Source organism: Schistocerca nitens, chromosome 8 (genome assembly GCF_023898315.1).
Source record: "Schistocerca nitens isolate TAMUIC-IGC-003100 chromosome 8, iqSchNite1.1, whole genome shotgun sequence".
Lineage (NCBI taxonomy): Eukaryota > Metazoa > Arthropoda > Insecta > Orthoptera > Acrididae > Schistocerca > Schistocerca nitens.
Window position 1 is genome coordinate 271,159,562 of NC_064621.1, and position 19,789 is coordinate 271,179,350.

Genomic DNA, 19,789 nt, shown 5'->3' on the forward strand with positions numbered 1-19,789 from the left:
GCTGGTACATTGAAAGCAGCTGGCACCACGATTCCAAGCAATTACATTAAGAGGTAAGTTATTGTTATTTCAGGATCAGTTAGCTACGAAAACTATCAACATAGGGACCATTATGTTTAATTGAAGAAATTAATAGTAAATTTCAAACATAATTAGTTTGCGTATTTGTTTAGAAAAATTATAAAACGGAGCCGAATTCATGTTGTATTCGTGCAGGTAGATGCATTATTGTTTCTCTCGCAGTTGGAAGTGCACGAAGTCACACAAAGGTGAACAACAGAAAAGTCACAACCAAACAACTAAGCCACTTAAAATTCAAAAACAAATGAAAAAAATATTTTTAGAGGAACCTTTCAAGATAAACTAGTACATGATGATTTCGTGACTGGAAGAAACGAATTTCTCAGACACAGTACACTTTTAAACTTCTGAACAATTTGAGGAGCCACATTTGGTCTACTTTGATTAAAAGTTTAAAGAGCTACATGTGGCCTACTTTGTTCCATTAATCCTCTGTCTCTTGGTAAAGTGTTTTACTAGTAATAGGTGATGAATATGGCAGAACTTTCTAGATATTAAGGCATTAATATGGACAAATTTTTGACCGGACAATCACAGGAAAGGCAAGTTGCAGCTCTCACGTAGCTTATTCTTCTCCGTAAAACCCATCTTTACCAATGTCTACTATCAGTAGTTTCATATATTCCTTAAACTTCCTCTTAAATGACCATTTATTAGACAATTCATCGCTCAGCTAAAGGTGGTCTTAGCCTAGGGACATAATTAAAATTATCTAATGTGGCATACACATGTGATGTAGATTTACGTTTCAACAACTCTGACTATTTACCTGTCCCACGTCAAATTTATTAAGCTATACAGTGTGTTGGTAACCATCTTTTGTACATCACAGAAATCAACTACCAGGCCACTTAGGAACCAAAGAAACAACTCGGGTAGAGCCGTGCTGGCTCCTCCCGCGATTATGCTTTTATCCTCTCTCTCTGCGAGTGGGAGCAGATGTGTGTATCGATATTCGCACCTTGTTCTATCTTTGGCCTGGTCCTTATAGTTCCGTCTGTGCGGTGTGCGATCAATTGGTCGGTTGGCGTGGAGCAGCGAGTTTGACCGATCCCGCTGGCGGCGTCCACACACGGTTTGAGTGTGTGATGCTGTTCCCATTGCTACGAGGTCCGTAGCTCACCGATCCTGGACACGGAAATTGAGTTTCGACTTAACCTACCAGCAAGCCACGACTGTTCTCACTGTGTCGTTTGGATTTCGTTGTCGGCTGTTGGGACATTGCCGCGAGCAACAACGTGTGTTTTTAAGCTGGCAAATTTTGGCCACCCTCCGGTGGAGTTTAACTGTATTTGGATATTTTGAATTGAAGTGCACTAGCGGAATCTTCTGCTTTGTGGCCGTTGACGTTCCGGTTACCTGCGCTGGCCGTTGACGTAAATTCAGGCAGTGTATTTTCCTTATCGTGTTGTCGCTGCCCAGCACGGTGTGTAGGTTGACAGCTCAATGAATAGTTAGTTGTGGGTGCCAATACCTTCTATGTTGTTCCATTGAACTCCCCGTTGTGTGCTGGTCGGGTGGAGCAGAAGTTATCTTGTCGGTGGGCCCGTTGACTGTTAAGGTTGTTTTGCCCTTAAGACGTGAGATTGTCTGGGCCTTCAGCCTAAATTAAAGAACTGTTTTAAGGTAAGGCCTTTGGTCTTTTTAAAATTTTAATTTTGTTTGAGTCTTAAGTGATGGGCCTTGAGCCGGTGTTAGGTTAAAGTTGTCTTGCTCTTAAGGTCAGATTGTTTGGGCCCTCACCCTAATAAAGAACTCTTTTAGGGTAAGGCCTTTGGCCTTTTGCAAATTTATTTTGATTTGAGTCTTGTGTGATGGGTCTTCAGTCGATTTCTAAATTACATTTGTTTTACTCTTAAGGTATGAGATTGCTTGGGCCTTCAGCCTAATTCAAGGAACTGATTTAAGATAACACCTTCTGCCTTTTAAATTTCTGATTTCGGTATAAGTCTTAAATTATTGGCTTTCAGCCGATTTTAAATTAAAGTCATCTTGCCCCTGAGGCATGAGATTGTATGGCGAATCTTCAAGCAAATCAGCCATTGTCCTCTGGTTTGGAAATAAAATGCAACCTAATAAAATATAGCTCACAGTGATATGCACGAAACACATTGGAGGGTCCTCTGCCCGGAGTAGGAAGCCATTCGTCATAGTGCTGCGGTCTGTACGGAGACGAGTAAGAAGGACTTCATACCTCCTGCGTGGCTGAAAGAAGGTACATCAATGCTGCTTTTCGGGTTTTAGTAGAAGCAGCTAACTGTCTGTCACTTACAGCCACTCTTCCACCTCAACAGCGAGGCGAAAGGTTGCAGGGGATGGCACACGGAAATTAGGATCCTTACACTCCTCGTTGGTAGCCACATCCGCCCTTTCGCTCCTCACAGTACCCATATGCCCTGGTATCCAGCAGAAAGTCACCTCCTTCTTCAGCCTTCCTAGGCAGACTCCACACCAAGTGACACCAGTTCACACTTTGTGTGGATTCCAAAGGGCCTTGTTGCCCGTGAACGATTGGTAAAGAGGCGTTGCATAGCTGTAGTTTGGTATGTTGTGGAAGAGCAGGTAGTGAGGAACTTAAGCACCTGACTCAAACTGAGCAGTAGCTTCCGTGTCATAAGTGGTGGTTTCCCAGCCTCACAGCAGAGGCTGGGTATGGGACTGGCGCTGCCAGAGCCCAGGAACAGCTTAATCCCTCTATGGTGAATAGCGTCAATAAACTTCAGCTAAAGAGGCACCCGTGGTCAGGGCTAGCGTCTTTTATTAGTAATCAAAACGTCCTCAGTCACGGGTTGTGAAAGAAGGCAGAGGAGCGGACAGAGGTTCAGGGCACTTTCATGTCCTGGGGGTGGGAATCTGCCCCCAAAGGTGGAAGAATCAGCAGTGACCAACTTTATGAAATGCAGAAGGCAATGGAAACCACTGCATTAAAGTCACGTAACTTGTATCCACAGGGGCTTAACATATGAATCGACCATGAGAAAAAGACTGAATAATCAACGGAAGGATAACGTTCCATGAATGGGGGCGTGGAATGTCAGAAGCTTGAACGTGGTAGGGTAACTAGGAAATCTGAAAAGGGAAATGCAAAGGCTCAGTCTAGATATAGTGGGGGTCAGTGAAGTGAAATGGAAACCAGATAAGGGTTTAAGGTCAGATGAATATAGGGTAATACCAACAGCAGCAGGAAACGGTATAACAGGAGTAGGATTCATTAGGAATAGCAAGTTAGGGCAGAGAGTGTGTTACTGTGAACAGTTCAGTGATAGGGTTGTTCTAATCCGAATCGACAGCATACCAACACCGACAACGATAGTTCAGGTATATATGTCGACGTCACAAGCTGAAGATGAATAGGCAGAGTAAGTATTTGAGGATACTGAAAGGGTAACATAGCACGTAAACGGAGACGAAAATCTAATAGTCGTGGGAGACTGGAATGCAGATGTGGGGAAAGGAGTAGCACAAACGTTTACTGGAGGATATGGGCTTGTGACAAGGAATGAGAGAGGAGAAACACAAATTGAGATCTGTAACAAGTCTCAGCTAGTAATATCGAATATTCTTTTCAAGCATCACAAGAGGAGGGGGTATACTTGGAAAAGGCCGGGTGATACGGCAAGATTTCAGTCAGATTACATCTGGTACAGGAATGTAAGGAGTACCCAGGGGCAGATATAGACTCAGATGGCAAAGTAGTAGTGATGAAGAGTAGCCTGAAGTTTAAGGTGTTAGTCCGAAAGAATCAATATGCAGAGAAGTGGAATACAAAAGTACTAAGGAATGGCGAGATACTCTTAAAGTTCTCTAAGGCTGTAAATATTAGTAAGGAATGGCTCAATAGCCAGTACAGTAGAAAAGGAATGGATATCTCTAAAAAGCGCCATCATAGAATTCGGAAAGAAAAACGTAGGTACAAAGAAGGTAACCGTGAAGAAACCATGGCTAACAGAAGAAATACTTCATTTGTTCGATGAATGGAAGAAGTACAAAAATGTTTCGGGAAACTGAAGAATACAATAATACAAGTCGCTGAGGAATGAAATACATAGGAAGTGCAGGAAAGCTAAGACGTAATGGCTGCATGATAAATGTTAAGCAATCGAAAAAGAAATGATTATCGGAAGGACAAACTCAGCACACACGAAAGTCAAAGCAACCTACGGTGACATTGAAAGCTATGGTGGCAACATTAGGGGTGCAATTGGAATTCCACTGCTAAATGCAGATGAGAGGGTGGATAGGTGGAAAGAATACATTGAAAGCCACTATGAGGGGGAAGATTTGTATAATGTGACAGAAGAAGAAATAGGAATCGATGTAGAAGACATAGGGGATCCAGTATTAGAATCCGAATTTGAAAGAGCTTTGGAGGACTTATCATCAAATAAGGCGGAAGGGATAGATAACATACCATCCGAATTTCTAAAATAATTGGGGAAAGCGGCAACAAAAAGACTATTTTCCCAGGTGTGTAGAATGTACGAGTCTGGTGACATACCATCTCACTTTCGGAAAAATATCATCCACATATCTTCTGGTAAACCTTCCGGGATGTAAGGTCGTGGTCCATGAAACTCTTCGGCTCATAAAGTTTCGTCCAGAGCTGCACTGGACATCTTCAGAGTGGTGTTTCTCCTCCGTTGAGTCTTGCCGACTGACGGGTCGGACGTCTGAGAGCGACTTATATATCGTAGAAAGTGGGCGTGACCAGAGTTACATGTGATATGCAGAGATAATCTTTGTCAGAGATAAAACTCAACTATCGATCGTAATCTCGTCACGGATAAAACTGTCTAGCAATTCTGTAGTGCTACTGTCCAAATATCACTGAGTTTCATGGTCTCTTCTTTCCGATTAAAATTATCCCTATGTTTATATACTTCAATTGCTTCTCTACAAAGCCGTGGGTAATAGTTCGTCGTCGTACATAAAATTTTTGTTTCGGAAAACCTCACTTGGTGATTTCCTGACTGAACAGCGTGTTCTGCTACAGCCGATTTATCTGTTTTTCCTAATCGGCCAAGACTTCTGTGTTCTTTTAATCGTGTATTTACGCTTCTTTTTGTTGTTCCAATATAAACTTTTCCACATGTACACGGAATTTTATATACGCCACTGGCTGATAGAGGAGCGCGTTTATCTTTTATAGATCGGAGAAAATGCAAATTTTCTTCGTTGGTCTAAGAACAGGTCTAATATCATGTTTACTTAAAACCTTTCCCATCTGATCCGTTACTTTCTTTATGAAAGGGAGAGAGACTGTATTCTTCCATCGTTTTTCGGGCTTGTCCTTAGGCTTTTTGTTGTTTGGGTGCAGAATTCTGCTTACTTCTTTCTTTGAGTAGCCATTTTTCTCAAAAGCGTGCTTCAGATGTTTTAATTCGACGTCTAGATACTCCGGGGTGCAAATCCGTCTGGCTCTGTCAACGAGACTTTTAATCACCCTCTCTTTTGTTGTGGATGGTGGTTAGAGTTTTTATGTAAGTATCTGTCTGTGTGCGTTATTTTTCTAAAAATCTGTTGTTTCAATCTTCCATCTGTCTGTCTCATAACTAAAACATCCAAAAACGGTATTTTGTTATCATTTTCTCTCTCCATGGTAAACTGGATTCTTGGATTTATATTATTAAGGAAATCAAAAAATTTATCTAAGGCTTCTATACCATGTGGCCAGACCACAAATGTATCGTCTACATACCGATACCAGCGAGATGGTTTCTTATCTGCTTTTTCCAAGGCTGACTGTTCGAATTTCTCCATGTAGAAATTAGCTACTGCAGGACTCAATGGGTTACCCATTGCTACGCCATTAAGTTGCTCATAAAATTCATTATTCCACTGGAACTGACTGGAAGTAAGACAATGTCTGAAAAGAGCAGTCAGATCTTCTGGAAAAATATCTGTTATAAAATCCATAACTTAGTTAACTGGAATCATAGTAAATAAAGACACTACATCAAAACTTACTAAAATATCTTCAGGAGTCAGAATTAAACCTTCAATTTTCTCTATAAAATGACGTGAGTCCTTTATATATGAGTCAGTTTTTCCAATATATGGATGTAAACGAGTTGCTAGATATCTTGCTATTTCATACGTAGGAGAATTGATAGCACTAACAATCGGTCTCAGAGGAAGGTCCCTCTTATGTACCTTGGGTAGGCCATAGAGTCTAGGACACATAGCTTCAGTCTTCAATAAAGCTCTTTTTTCTTCTTTTTGAATAGAAGTGGCCGATTTTATCAGAGTCTTTGCCGATTAGGAAAAACAGATAAATCGGCTGTAGCAGAACAAGCTTTTCAGCCAGGAAATCACCAAGTGAGGTTTTCCGAAACAAAAATTTCATCTACGACGACGAACTATTACCCACGGCTTTGTAGAGAAGCAACTGAAATATATAAACATAGGGATAATTTTAATCGGAAAGAAGAGACCATGACACTCAGTGATATTTGGACAGTAGCACTATAGAATTGCTAGACAGTTTTATCCGTGACGAGATTACGATCGATGGTTAAATTTTATCTCTGACAAAGATTATCTCTGCATATCACGTGTAACTCTGGTCACGCCCACTTTCTACGATATATAAGTCGCTCTCAGACGTCCGACCCGTCAGTCGGCAAGACTCACCGGAGGAGAAACACCCCTCTGAAAATGTCCAGCGCAGCTCTGGACGAAACGTTAGGAGCCGAAGAGTTTCATGGAGCACGACCTTACATCCCGGAAGGTTTACCAGAAGATATGTCATCCGGTCGTGAAAGCCTTCATACTATGATCATCCACATAATTCCAAATATTGCAAGAGCTGACTAGTGTGAGAGTTATCACAGAATCAGGCTTAACAGCTCATGCATGGAAGTTGATGATTAGAATAATGTACAGAACAATGAAAAAGAAAATCGAGGATGTGCTAGATGACTATCAATTTGGCTTTAGTAAAGTTAAAGGCACGAGAAAGGCAATTCTGACGTTGAGGTTGTTAACTGAAGCAATACTAAAGAAAAATCAAGACACTTTCATAGGATTTGTCGGCGTAGAAAAAGCGCTTGACAATGTAAAATGCTGCAAGGTGTTCGACATTCTGAAAAAAGTAGGGGTAATCTATAGGGAGAGACGGATCATATCCAATATACAGTACAATTTTAAAGAGGGAATAATAAGAGTGTAAGACCAAGAACGAAGTGCTCGTTTTAAAAATTGTGCAAGACAACGATGTAGCCTGTCGCCCCTAGTTTTGAATCTGCACATCGAGGAAGCAATGCTGGAAATAAAAGTGAAGTTCAGGAGTGGAATTAAAATTCAAGAAGAAAGGATATCTATGATACGACTCGCTGATGACATTGCTATCCTGAGTGAAAGTGAAGAAGAATGACATTATCTCGCGAATGGAATGAACAGTCTATTGGGTGCAGAGTATGGACTGAGAGTAAATCGAAGAAAGACGAAGCTAATGAGAAGTAGGAGAAATGAGAACAGCGAGAAACCAGCGAGGAACTTGATATCAGAAGTGATGGTCACGAAGTAGATGAAGTTAAGAAATTCATCTACCCAGGTAGTAAAATAAACTATGACGGACGGAGCAAGGAGGACATCAAAAGCAGACTAGCAACGGCAAAAAGGGCATTCCTGGCGAAGTGAAGTCTACTAGTATCAAATATAGGATTTACTTAGAGGAAGAAATGTTTGAGAACGTACGTCTGGAGCACAGTATTGTAGTGAAACATGGACTGTGGGAAAACCGGAACAGAAGAGAATCGAAGCATGTTGTGCTACAGAGGAATGTTGAAATTAGGTGGACTAATAATGTAAGGAATGAGGAGATTCTGGGCAGAATCGGAAAGGAAGGGCATATGTGGAAAACACTGATAAGCAGAAGGATCAGGATGATAGGAAATCTGTTGATATTGAGGGAATGACTTCCATGGTATTAGAAAGAACTGTAGAGGGCAGAAACTGTAGAAGAAGACTGAGATTGGAATATGTTGTTGTTGTTGTGGTCTTCAGTCCTGAGACTGGTTTGATGCAGCTCTCCATGCTACTCTATCCTGTGCAAGCTTCTTCATCTCCCAGTACCTACTGCAACCTACATCCTTCTGAATCTGCTTAGTGTATTGATCTCTTGGTCTCCCTCTACGATTTTTACCCTCCACGCTGCCCTCCAATGCTAAATTTGTGATCCCTTGATGCCTCAAAACATGTCCTACCAACCAATCCCTTCTTCTAGTCAAGTTGTGCCACAAACTTCTCTTCTCCCCAATCCTATTCAATACCTCCTCATTAGTTACGTGATCTACCCACCTTATCTTCAGCATTCTTCTGTAGCACCACATTTCGAAAGCTTCTATTCTCTTCTTGTCCAAACTGGTTATCGTCCATGTTTCACTTCCATACATGGCTACACTCCATACAAATACTTTCAGAAACGACTTCCTGACACTTAAATCTATACTCGATGTTAACAAATTTCTCTTCTTCATAAACTCTTTCCTTGCCATTGCCAGTCTACATTTTATATCCTCTCTACTTCGACCATCATCAGTTATTTTACTCCCTAAATAGCAAAACTCCTTTACTACTCTAAGTGTCTCATTTCCTAATCTAATCCCCTCAGCATCACCCGATTTAATTTGACTACATTCCATTATCCTCGTTTTGCTTTTGTTGATGTTCATCTTATATCCTCCTTTCAAGACACTATCCATTCCGTTCAACTGCTCTTCCAAGTCCTTTGCTGTCTCTGACAGAATTACAATGTCATCGGCAAACCTCAAAGTTTTTACTTCTTCTCCATGAATTTTAATACCTACTCCGAATTTTTCTTTCGTTTCCTTTACTGCTTGCTCAATATACAGATTGAATAACATCGGGGAGACGCTACAACCCTGTCTCACTCCTTTCCCAACCACTGCTTCCCTTTCATGCCCCTCGACTCTTATAACTGCCATCTGGTTTCCGTACAAATTGTAAATAGCCTTTCGCTCTCTGTATTTTACCCATGCCACCTTCAGAATTTGAAAGAGAGTATTCCAGTTAACGTTGTCAAAAGCTTTCTCTAAGTCTACAAATGCTAGAAACGTAGGTTTGCCTTTTCTTAATCTTTCTTCTAAGATAAGTCGTAAGGTTAGTATTGCCTCACGTGTTCCAACATTTCTACGGAATCCAAACTGATCTTCCCCGAGGTCCGCTTCTACCAGTTTTTCCATTCGTCTGTAAAGAATTCGCGTTAGTATTTTGCAGCTGTGACTTATTAAACTGATAGTTCGGTAATTTTCACATCTGTCAACACCTGCTTTCTTTGGTATTGGAATTATTATATTCTTCTTGAAGTCTGTGGGTATTTCGCCTGTCTCATACATCTTGCTCACCAGATGGTAGAGTTTTGTCATGACTGGCTCTCCCAAGGCCATCAGTAATTCTAATGGAATGTTGTCTACTCCCGGGGCCTTGTTTCGACTCAGGTCTTTCAGTGCTCTGTCAAACTCTTCACGCAGTATCTTATCTCCCATTTCATCTTCATCTACATCCCCTTCCATTTCTATAATACTGTCCTCAAGTACATCGCCCTTGTATAAACCCTCTATATACTCCTTCCACCTTTCCGCCTTCCCTTCTTTGCTTAGAACTGGGTTGCCATCTGAGCTCTTGATATTCATACAAGTGGTTCTCTTCTCTCCAAAGGTCTCTTTAATTTTCCTGTAGGCAGTATCTATCTTACCCCTAGTGAGACAAGTCTCTACATCCTTACATTTGTCCTCTAGCCATCCCTGCTTAGCCATTTTGCACTTCCTGTCGATCTCATTTTTGAGACGTTTGTATTCCCTTTTGCCTGCTTCATTTACTGCATTTTTATATTTTCTCCTTTCATCAATTAAATTCAATATATCTTCTGTTACCCAAGGATTTCTATTAGCCCTTGTCTTTTTACCTACTTGATCCTCTGCTGTCTTCACTACTTCATCCCTCAGAGCTACCCACTCTTCTTCTACTGTATTTCTTAACCCCATTCCTGTCAATTGTTCCCTTATGCTCTCCCTGAAACTCTCTACAACCTCTGGTTCTTTCAGTTTATCCAGGTCCCATCTCCTTAAATTCCCACCTTTTTGCAGTTTCTTGGAATATATCCTGCAAATAATGGAGGACGTAGGTTGCAATTTCAAACGAGTCAGAAAACAGATGACCCAAAAAAAAAAGAGGCCTCGCTGTGCACTCACAGTTCATTCGTGATGGTTGGGGTATGGTTGGAGCAGTGGCGCCCTGTCTGTGCCTTGGGACATGTGGCTATGACACTTGAAGATGTTCAGTCGTTCTGGGCTCTGTGATTCAGATCCTGTACGCGTGGTAAACACGACAGTTTGGAGACAAAAATTGAGTAAACCTGAATGAATCTTTAAAGCGGGGAATTGTGCCCCACAAAGGCACCTGAGGTAAATTAAAAATACGATGAGCTCTGCTGAAAACTGAAAATCCATCTCAATCTAAGCTCTGCAATTTCATTTGCAAGTGTAGAGTTGCTGCTGCAACACTAGGGGAGGAGCAGAAAATCAGCAGCTGCTCCAAAAATAAGGAGCACTGTACAGGACTGCTCACAGTAGCGCTGATATTATGCCCTGAGGATCACCATTTTCCTTCTCAACACGATCCGATAGCACGTCACCAACTTAGGATGAGTAAAGCACTTAGATGGGAATGGCTATATGAAGATGGGGAAGTGGTGACGAAGCCCTACTGGTGGAGCTGACGTAGGCTACTGTGTGTCCAAGTAGTATTAGGCTTACTGATTTCAAGGAATACATCGTTACAGTGATGGTTGCGTAGGAAACACGGCTGAACAACCGTTTCTAGCAGGGTAAATCTGTCGACAGGCTTGCGACTAAGGAGCTGCCCGGTCTCCAACATCCAGACAAGATGGCTGATAACCATTCGCTCGTTAAGGCGACACGTTTGGTCCTTACTTGGTTTAAGGAGAGCTATAGAAAGGGCCTGTGTCCACGAGTTGGGAAACTGGCCTACCTCCAAATCAGATTAACACAATCGGAAATGATTTCCTTTGATATTGCTGATAAATGTCGAAGCACGCTGTACCGGATTTGGCCGCGACCAGGTGCAGCTTGGTTCAAATGGCTCTGAGCATTATGGGACTTAACTTCTGAGGTCATCAGTCCCCAAGAACTTAGAACTACTTAAACCTAACTAACCTAAGGACAACACACACATCCATGCCCGAGGCAGGATTCGAACCTGCGACCGTAGCGGTCGGCCGTTCCAGACTGTAGCGCCTAGAACCGCTCTGCCTCTCCGACCGGCCCAGGTGCAGCATCACGAACCCAAGACAGTGCAGGATCTCGCTCGTGCGAGGAGAATGAGCAGTTGTAAGACTCATAATTATTGATCTAAATTCCCAATGGACTCTCTCCAAGGTAGTACAGTAGAAACGGAACGCCGAATCCTGGCTGGCATTGACGGTAGTCATCTTATAATCCTCTGCCATTGTCGGACGACATCTTTGGGTGTTGCTTGGAAACATCATTCTGTGTTTAGTGGAAATCCTCCTGCTAGCTTCCATACTATGTCAGAACAAGTGGAACTGTTGACAGAATGCTAGGACACTCCATTGCTTTCCTTAATGTTGTGTTGAGCATTGGTCCTTGCCACTCTAAAGCCAGCAAAGTTCTGCTGCAGTTGTTCGGCACTTAAATCAACGCAGAGCTGCTGATATTACTGAACAGCACTCATCAGTTGATCATTGTGCAGATTACATTGAGAGATGACCAAAAGACCTCGGTTTGGAGATGTTAGCACCATGGTAGATCACTCCTATGATATAGCTGAGCCACTCCCGGACGCTGTCATGTCGTTCAAACACAACTAGGTGGCTGTACAGCGTCCAGTCTGCTCTGATTATCATCCATTGTGGCTGTGTGCTTTCAGGGAGAGTTCCAACCAGTATGTGAATCTGGAGTGGAAAGTGATCGCTGCAATAAAGGATATTAGCGGCTTCCCACTGAACAGCGCGAGGGCAGGAGAGCAAACAGAGATGTCTATGGCTAAGGATGAGCCAGTATCAGCACAGCAAAGAATGGAAGTATCGTTGTTGAAGGTGTATACCTCGTGAGACATGATGAGGCCCTCCCAAAACAGACCTGAGAGCAAGGAGAGTTCGAGCTTCACTATACATGATGGTTATTCTATTGGAAGAAATTGTCAGGGGAGTGGTTGTAGGTCTTTTACAGCCACAGATTCTAGTGCATTTTACAGAAGTAAATACAAAAAGGGAACACTGATTTCTGATAGACATGAACTTCAGCTGCGACTGATTTCAGGTCAGTAGCCAGGGAAGCAGCAGAGGAGTGGTGTGCGTTATTGACAAACTATGCAACTCTTCCTTTGAATCTTTGCCCACGTATGTCATCCTTGAGCTGAAGGGTATAGCCTCATAGTACAGGGGTATCAGACGCTTTAAAATGCGCCTCCTGCAAACAAAATCATAGGTGGTGTTCCTGTGCTGCTAGTTTCGTTTCCATCAAACGTGTCCTGAATCCAATAGTGTTCCGCTGTAGCGTGGAAGCGATTTATCATCGGGGTAGCAATCTCATCACGCTGCCTTTCTGCCAAGGAATGTAGACCATAGTGGATGGAATAAAATTCGTGTCCACCCAGAAAATACCAACAATCGCTGTTTGTACGAAATATTCGCATCTGTGGATACACACCGTTACCTGGTCTGCAGATTGTTGATGTAGGTGTGAGAGGTCCTTGCACGGAACAGCAAGATGCACAATACTGTTTGACGGGAAATACAATGTGATCTGCTATAAAGGGTCAAAATGCAGGTAAATTGGCCCTTGGAAATCATCAATGGATCCTGGACACGATATTTAGTCTTATTTTATTTGGTTCTTTAGTTTTCAGATTTCATCTCATAATAGCATTTATGCACCATCCTCAACGATTTATTTGAGGTGATCTCAAGATTTAAGTAACGCCATAGTTTATTATCAAAAATATATTAATCTTAATACCGTAAAAGACAATAACAATGACATAAACAGTACAGGCATGTTCCCTACTATACAATACTCTCGGTTTCCCGAATATGCCAGAGTTGTGAGACTCACCGTTATCTCGCTGACCTTTGAACAGATACACAGTGACCCTGCAAATTGAGAGTGCAGCCACATTCTAGCCTCCATGTTTCTCGACTGACTCCTCTCTTCCACGTATCGGGACACGACTCTCCTCTATCCATCATCCCATAGACTCGTTTTTCGCGTATCTAAAAACGAAGGTTGGTGCTATCTTCCTGCCTACAACACGCATCCATCAGCCCTTTAAAATGTTCCAGTGCCGCCTACTGGAGTAATGGTTATATAGGCAAGAGTTCTTGCCTAAAAATGGCGAAAAGGTGATGGGCGAACGCTGCCACGTGTTACTTCCACATGACACCATAACTAACACTCCAATTGTTGTTCATTCTGCCAGCAGCTAGCCTCGTATTCAGGGCCTACGAAAATGTAAAAAGCTTGCTACGTACCTAGAAGCCGACTAAGCTACAGTGCCCATCCATGAAGTAGGACAAAGCTGTTAAAAGTTTTTTAGGAAAACCAGGAGATGTTTATCTTCCCAGTTATGCCACTTCGCAAGTTCCCGGTAGCTGTCATCTGCTAGCGGAGTTACGTTTTTGGAATGAAGGTCTTTTTATCTTTGCCACCCACCGACCATCATAAAAATCATCGATAGCAAACCATCTGGTACTTCCCATATCGTTTAATATGAGAATAACACACCACTTAGCGGAAAATGTGGGGCAGACCATGACAGTAATGTTTATGAAAGCGAATAGCATTGTAGTGACTGTATGTATTGACTTCTAAGTAACTTCGAATCTGAATCATATTTAACATGTTGCGAGTCGTTTTCTCTTTTTAGTTTACAAAGTGGGAACAGGACAGAATACTGCTTCTGGGACAAGCACAGCAGTGTCTGATGTAATCAAAAAATAAGCTTCTTCAGGAGATAAAGAAACAAGGCTTGCACAAAAAGAGGGCGTAGCACGGGGCACAGTTTCTTACTTTTAAAGTACCTCAGGTATTAGGCTATTTGCTGGACATCACAAAGACGGAGCAGATTCAGTACCGCTTTTTCTTTTTTTCTTTCTCTTTTTTTGAGAAGCAAGTGGAAATCCGAAATTCGCAATTTAATATGATGCCCTTTTTTGGGAGAATTTTTATGGAAGAAGGAATTATACCATTGGCCGTCTGAATGTTCGTATGCAGTGACTGATGAGCGTGTCCTGTTTGGTGGGAAGAAAAGAACGGGCTTTACGATTAAGCGGGAAAATAGAGAGTTCTTAATTGGACGAAGATGCGGACTGATCGAAGAGTTCATCGAAAGACAGGAAGTCATGGATTTGGTGTGCATCTTAGCAGCCCACTGGTGTCTAGAGTTTGTGCTGCTGGAAGAGCGACGCACGCCCTACAGCACAGATGACACGATGACACCTTCCTGCATGTCTCGTACTGAATATGCCATCCTCCACTTTATGACCCGCACCTGGTACCATATATGCTTCATATTAATCATTCTGTTATGCACAATAACTTCAACTTGGGTCTTAGAGGCGTTTGTGGCTCTAGATTAACTTCCTTGGTCAGATCAAACATTTTAAACACGTACGGTATTTTGCAGCTTGTCCGCCTGCGCTCCTTCCACCCAGGCGACTTTCATCCCCTCGGCAGGAGGCGGCCACCCCACCTGAAATTCTCCCCAGTTTCTGCAAAGAGCCGGAGGGACAGCCCTTGAAGGTCATGTCACTGAGCCTATCAACGAGACAAGAGTCTCGTGGTCACAGCACCCTCCGTTTCCAAAGTAACTCAAGGAAGAAGTTGCAAGTACGCTGTAGCAAGTAATTTTATAGGAAAATTAAGAAGGAAGTGAACTCATCACATCCTGTCACATCGCGTCAAGCTAATTCCCATGAAGCTAATTAATCAACTGCGTAATAAGACATGCATAAAGAATGACGAGAGGCGAGCAAATGTATTTTTCGCGTTTTAAATGGCACCGAGTTCCCCATTTGTGTCACTAATAGTATATGTGTGTCACCAGCTCAGACATCAGATCCACACCACTGCCATTAGCCACGATATCGAGGACCATTTACAACAATTGTACGAGTAGTACAGCTTGTTTGGGGATATGATCCAATGGCTTGATGACACCCTTCCAAACTGAATCAGTGCATGTAACAAGGGGAGCGGAGGTGTAACTTTCTCGTCCGCAGCTCATGGTCGTGCGGTAGCGTTCTCGCTTCCCACGCCCGGGTGCCCGGGTTCGATTCCTGGCGGGGTTCGGGATTTTCTCTGCCTCGTGATGACTGGGTGTTGTGTGCTGTCCTTAGGTTAGTTAGGTTTAAGTAGTTCTAAGTTCTAGGGGACTGATGACCATAGATGTTAAGTCCCATAGTGCTCAGAGCCATTTTTGTAACTTTCTCTGTAAATTTGGCTCAATTTTGTAATCACTGCAGCAACATCACACACGTTCTCAACATGTTACGATTCAAACCTGAATTCTCCTCGGATTATCAGCCGGGTGGTGGCGTCGTCTTGTCACAACGTTTCGATGAGTTTCGTACTCATCATCTTCTGGCGAAGTCAGAGAAGAATTCATCATTGGAATACGCCGAGAAAGACTGCAGTCGCATGTATTACAGTTCCTATCGTTTCCTCCTTCCCTTCTGAATGCTTCATTTTTTGTTTTTTGTTTTAGTCGGGCCTTGTATACAGCTATGTAATTGCTACGAAACACACAACAGAATGCATGATATACTGACTGAACGTTATACACTGCATCACCAATAATAAAAATTGTATAAGACGTTTTAGGTACGACTTAATTTTATTTACATGTGATATGAGTAAAACGTTAATGTCTCGCCTATGCAGGTAGTGAAATGGATTAATGCAACGATTGACGCTTTCGTGAGTTGCGCCGTCCATCGGTGACAACTGAAACCCCATTTTTAACGGTTTCAGCTCTTGAGGTGACTAGCAGCAGTACAAAGAAATACCTGAACAGTGATAACGTTACTGAGAGGAAGAGGAAACACTGTACAACAAAGCAAACGTGGAGAGCTCTTTTTTAGTAGCGGCTTGCTTTAGCAGCTGTGACAGAGCCATTAAAACTTCCGGCTCTTCATTTTCGCTTCTCTGTGAAACTTCGTTAGTTAAATAAGAGCAGTTTCAAGCACCCCATTAAAACTACGTAGAAGGCAGTAAAGGGAGAACGTTAACACGACAAAGCAGATGTTAGTTAGATGGGTCCTTACAGTATGATGACGAGGAAACTTATTTTGTGACAACATCGTCATCGGCAGTTCTTAAATTTATTCATCGTCACCTAAGTACCACAGCAGGTGTGTCGAAGACGTTCGTTGGCCGATGTCATCAAACTAATAAGAGCACGTCAGTTCGTTACAACAAATAACTAAATTACTGTCTTGCACTTTGATATAATGTTTGAGTACTTATCGCTGAAATCTCGTGAAACTAAGCGCAATTTATTCCATACCGCTAATGAGTTTCAAAAAATGGCTCAGAGCACAATGGGACTTAACTTCTAAGGTCATCAGTCCCCTAGAACTTAGAACTACTTAAACCTAACTAACCTAAGGACATCACACACAGCCATGCCCGAGGCAGGATTCGAACCTGCGACCGTAGCGGCCGCGTGGTTGCAGACTGTAGCGCCTTTAACCGCTGGGCCACCACGGCCGGCTAATGAGTTTCCGACAGCAAGTGTTCCACTTCTGACTGCGTTCTCAAATTTCGCTTTTGCAGGACGCATTGCAGTTTTCCTAAAATCTTAAAAGTTCCCAAATTGCCCACTTCATTTTCTATGGAATAAGTTTTACAAATATCAGTGGAAATCTGATATATGGAAGTATCTGAGGTCACAGAAGAATGAGATGGTAATGCGACATTCTGTCAAATGATGCCTCCTGGTGTGTGAAGGTAGTTGTCGGAGATAATTTATAGAAGCATGTTATAGATTCGTCATGACGTTGAAACATAAATGAGAAACTTAGGGTGTCGTAACGTACGATGATAAACGACGGCCGGCCGAAGTGGCCGTGCGGTTAAAGGCGCTGCAGTCTGGAACCGCAAGACCGCTACGGTCGCAGGTTCGAATCCTGCCTCGGGCATGGATGTTTGTGATGTCCTTAGGTTAGTTAGGTTTAACTAGTTCTAAGTTCTAGGGGACTAATGACCTCAGAAGTTGAGTCCCATAGTGCTCAGAGCCATTTGAACCATTTTTTGATAAACGACGTGTCAAAGCGCTTACGAAGGTTTGCTAACGTGGATTTGGCGGGTCGGGAGGTGGGGAGACGCTTAAAATACCCCTCCTACCATTTACACCGTTTCTAGTGTCTTCTCTTACTTCTGTTACTTCTGGGGTAGTTCCTTTGACCGACCTCCATTCACGTGAATGTTTAGCCTGATCTGGGGTTCCAGTCCTGATGTCGCTGATGATGGGACGCTCATCTACAATGATCCTTTCTTTTCTTATAGTACGTTCACTTGTACTGCAGAGCTTTGGTTGTAAAAAAGGGAGACTAATTACAGTATTGTAAATAAGGAAGTACAAAAATCTGCTACGACGTAATTCTTCTTGCATGTATGTTCAGTTCACATTAAAACGTTCGAAAGAAAAGCAAAGTATTCGTTGATATTTTTACTATTTCAACATGCATTGCTAAGACTATTGCCTCGTAGCTATGCTAAGCCACGGAGATGAATTTCTAGATGTTTATCAAGGTTGATTGGGCATCCCGAATCTAATGCTGAACTGTAAATGAGAACCACAATAGAAAACTGCAACTAGCAAGAGAGATGAACGTCTAGAACTATACTCTGTCGGACAGCCTGAAAAGGACAATGGAGGATACCTTGTGCAGACGTTAAGACAGTAGACTATTTTACTACAAATGAGAAAGCTATTCCATTAATAGCAGACACCAAAATAAGGAAGTCATTCCATTTACACAAGATACCAGAGTCTACAAACGATATAATGTTAGTAATGACCATTTCTTTGTGCTGTTAAAACAAGGATCCCAACTTACAGCAAAACACAAACAGATAACCAGCACAAGAAGAAGCCTGTGCAATACATTGCTAGAGGATCGAACTTTAGATGGTTACATAGACATCATTCAGATGAAATACTAAAACGAATGCAAAAAAAGAACGTTAATGAATATTGGAAAGAAACAGTAAGAATAATATAGCTGAAAAAACTTTAACGAAAATAATAAAATATGAAAACAAAAGGAACCTCTTAATCTGAAACCAAGAACTAGCAAACATTTTAAAATGCAAGAAAAGGTCTATCTGTAGATATTACAATGAAAGAAATGAGAAAAGCATGTAACGTAGCAACTACATCATGTAGTAATATATAAATGTGTACCCTACTACTTTGTTTGCTTTTACTTACATTTGATAACAATAGTAATAACCAAAAGCTTCATCGAAATTTAAAGAGAAGAATTTCTCACCACCCATAAGGAGGTGTGATATAAACTTTTTACTTTGTGCTCCAATTAAAGTAAGAGGGAACACTCGAAAGATCACCGGAAGGTGAACGACTGAACGTTACATGTGGAAGGCGGTGAGCTACTTAGTGCAAGAAGGCGAGATTGAAGTTGCCGAAGTTACATAGGCTTGGCGTTTGCGCAGGAACATAGAAAACGTCTCAATTGTTCTAGAAAGATCATCGCTCAGGTAGAGTTTTCCGTCAGCTTTAAAGTGCGCGAAACGATTATGTCCAAAGGCAATACCAGCAGTTGCCTGCTATGCAATGGGTGGAGATGTCGCAGAAGGACATAAAATAGTGCCAGGATTATCTTAACTCTTCAGATTAAGAACTATATATTTTAACTGTGATTTAATGAAGGTAAAGAGGACAATACCAAATGAGTCAGATTCCACTGTTTCACTTCATATGTTTTCATTTGTTAACAAAAGGGGATACCTCGACTGTGACTCAGGAGTGCAAAATCGTATGTTCAGCTAGGGTTTTTGCACGCTCGGAAGAAGAATTCGCGATTGGGCTGGCTGAGAGGCATGTCACATAGATGAACGCTCGTCAAAAATGTTAATTTTCTGTGGTAATATTGGTACTTTCAGAGCTTCTTTGACACTGCTACGATTGTCCGAAACAGGATCTGAGTAGCGACTGGTTATTCCGCTAATATTACGCGCAGTAACATGAGCGACTGACTCTGAATATGTACAATATACAACTGTATCGATTGTTACAACGATGGTAGGATCGTCTCTTCAAGTCATTATCATGTATCAACATGATGGGTAAGTGATTTCGGTACATGGCTTATCGCTTGCGAGCCTTCTGATGTTTGTCTCTTCAGGGTTTAACCAAGGTTTAAGGCCCACTGGTCAAGTGGTGAAGGTACTGAAAGTCGACCCTTCGTTCCGTTACTCTATGGAGACAAACAAGAATATAGTTTAGAAAAACCGACCTGTCAGTGCTACAAACATGATCAAAACAGGTGAAAGTTTCCTTATTTGTTATTTCTCCGTGTTGTAACTACACAGAAGCGTCAAAGAAACTGGTATAGACATGCATATTCAAATACAGAGGATCGTCCGCAGTGGTCGAGCGGTTCTAGGCGCTTCAGTCTGGA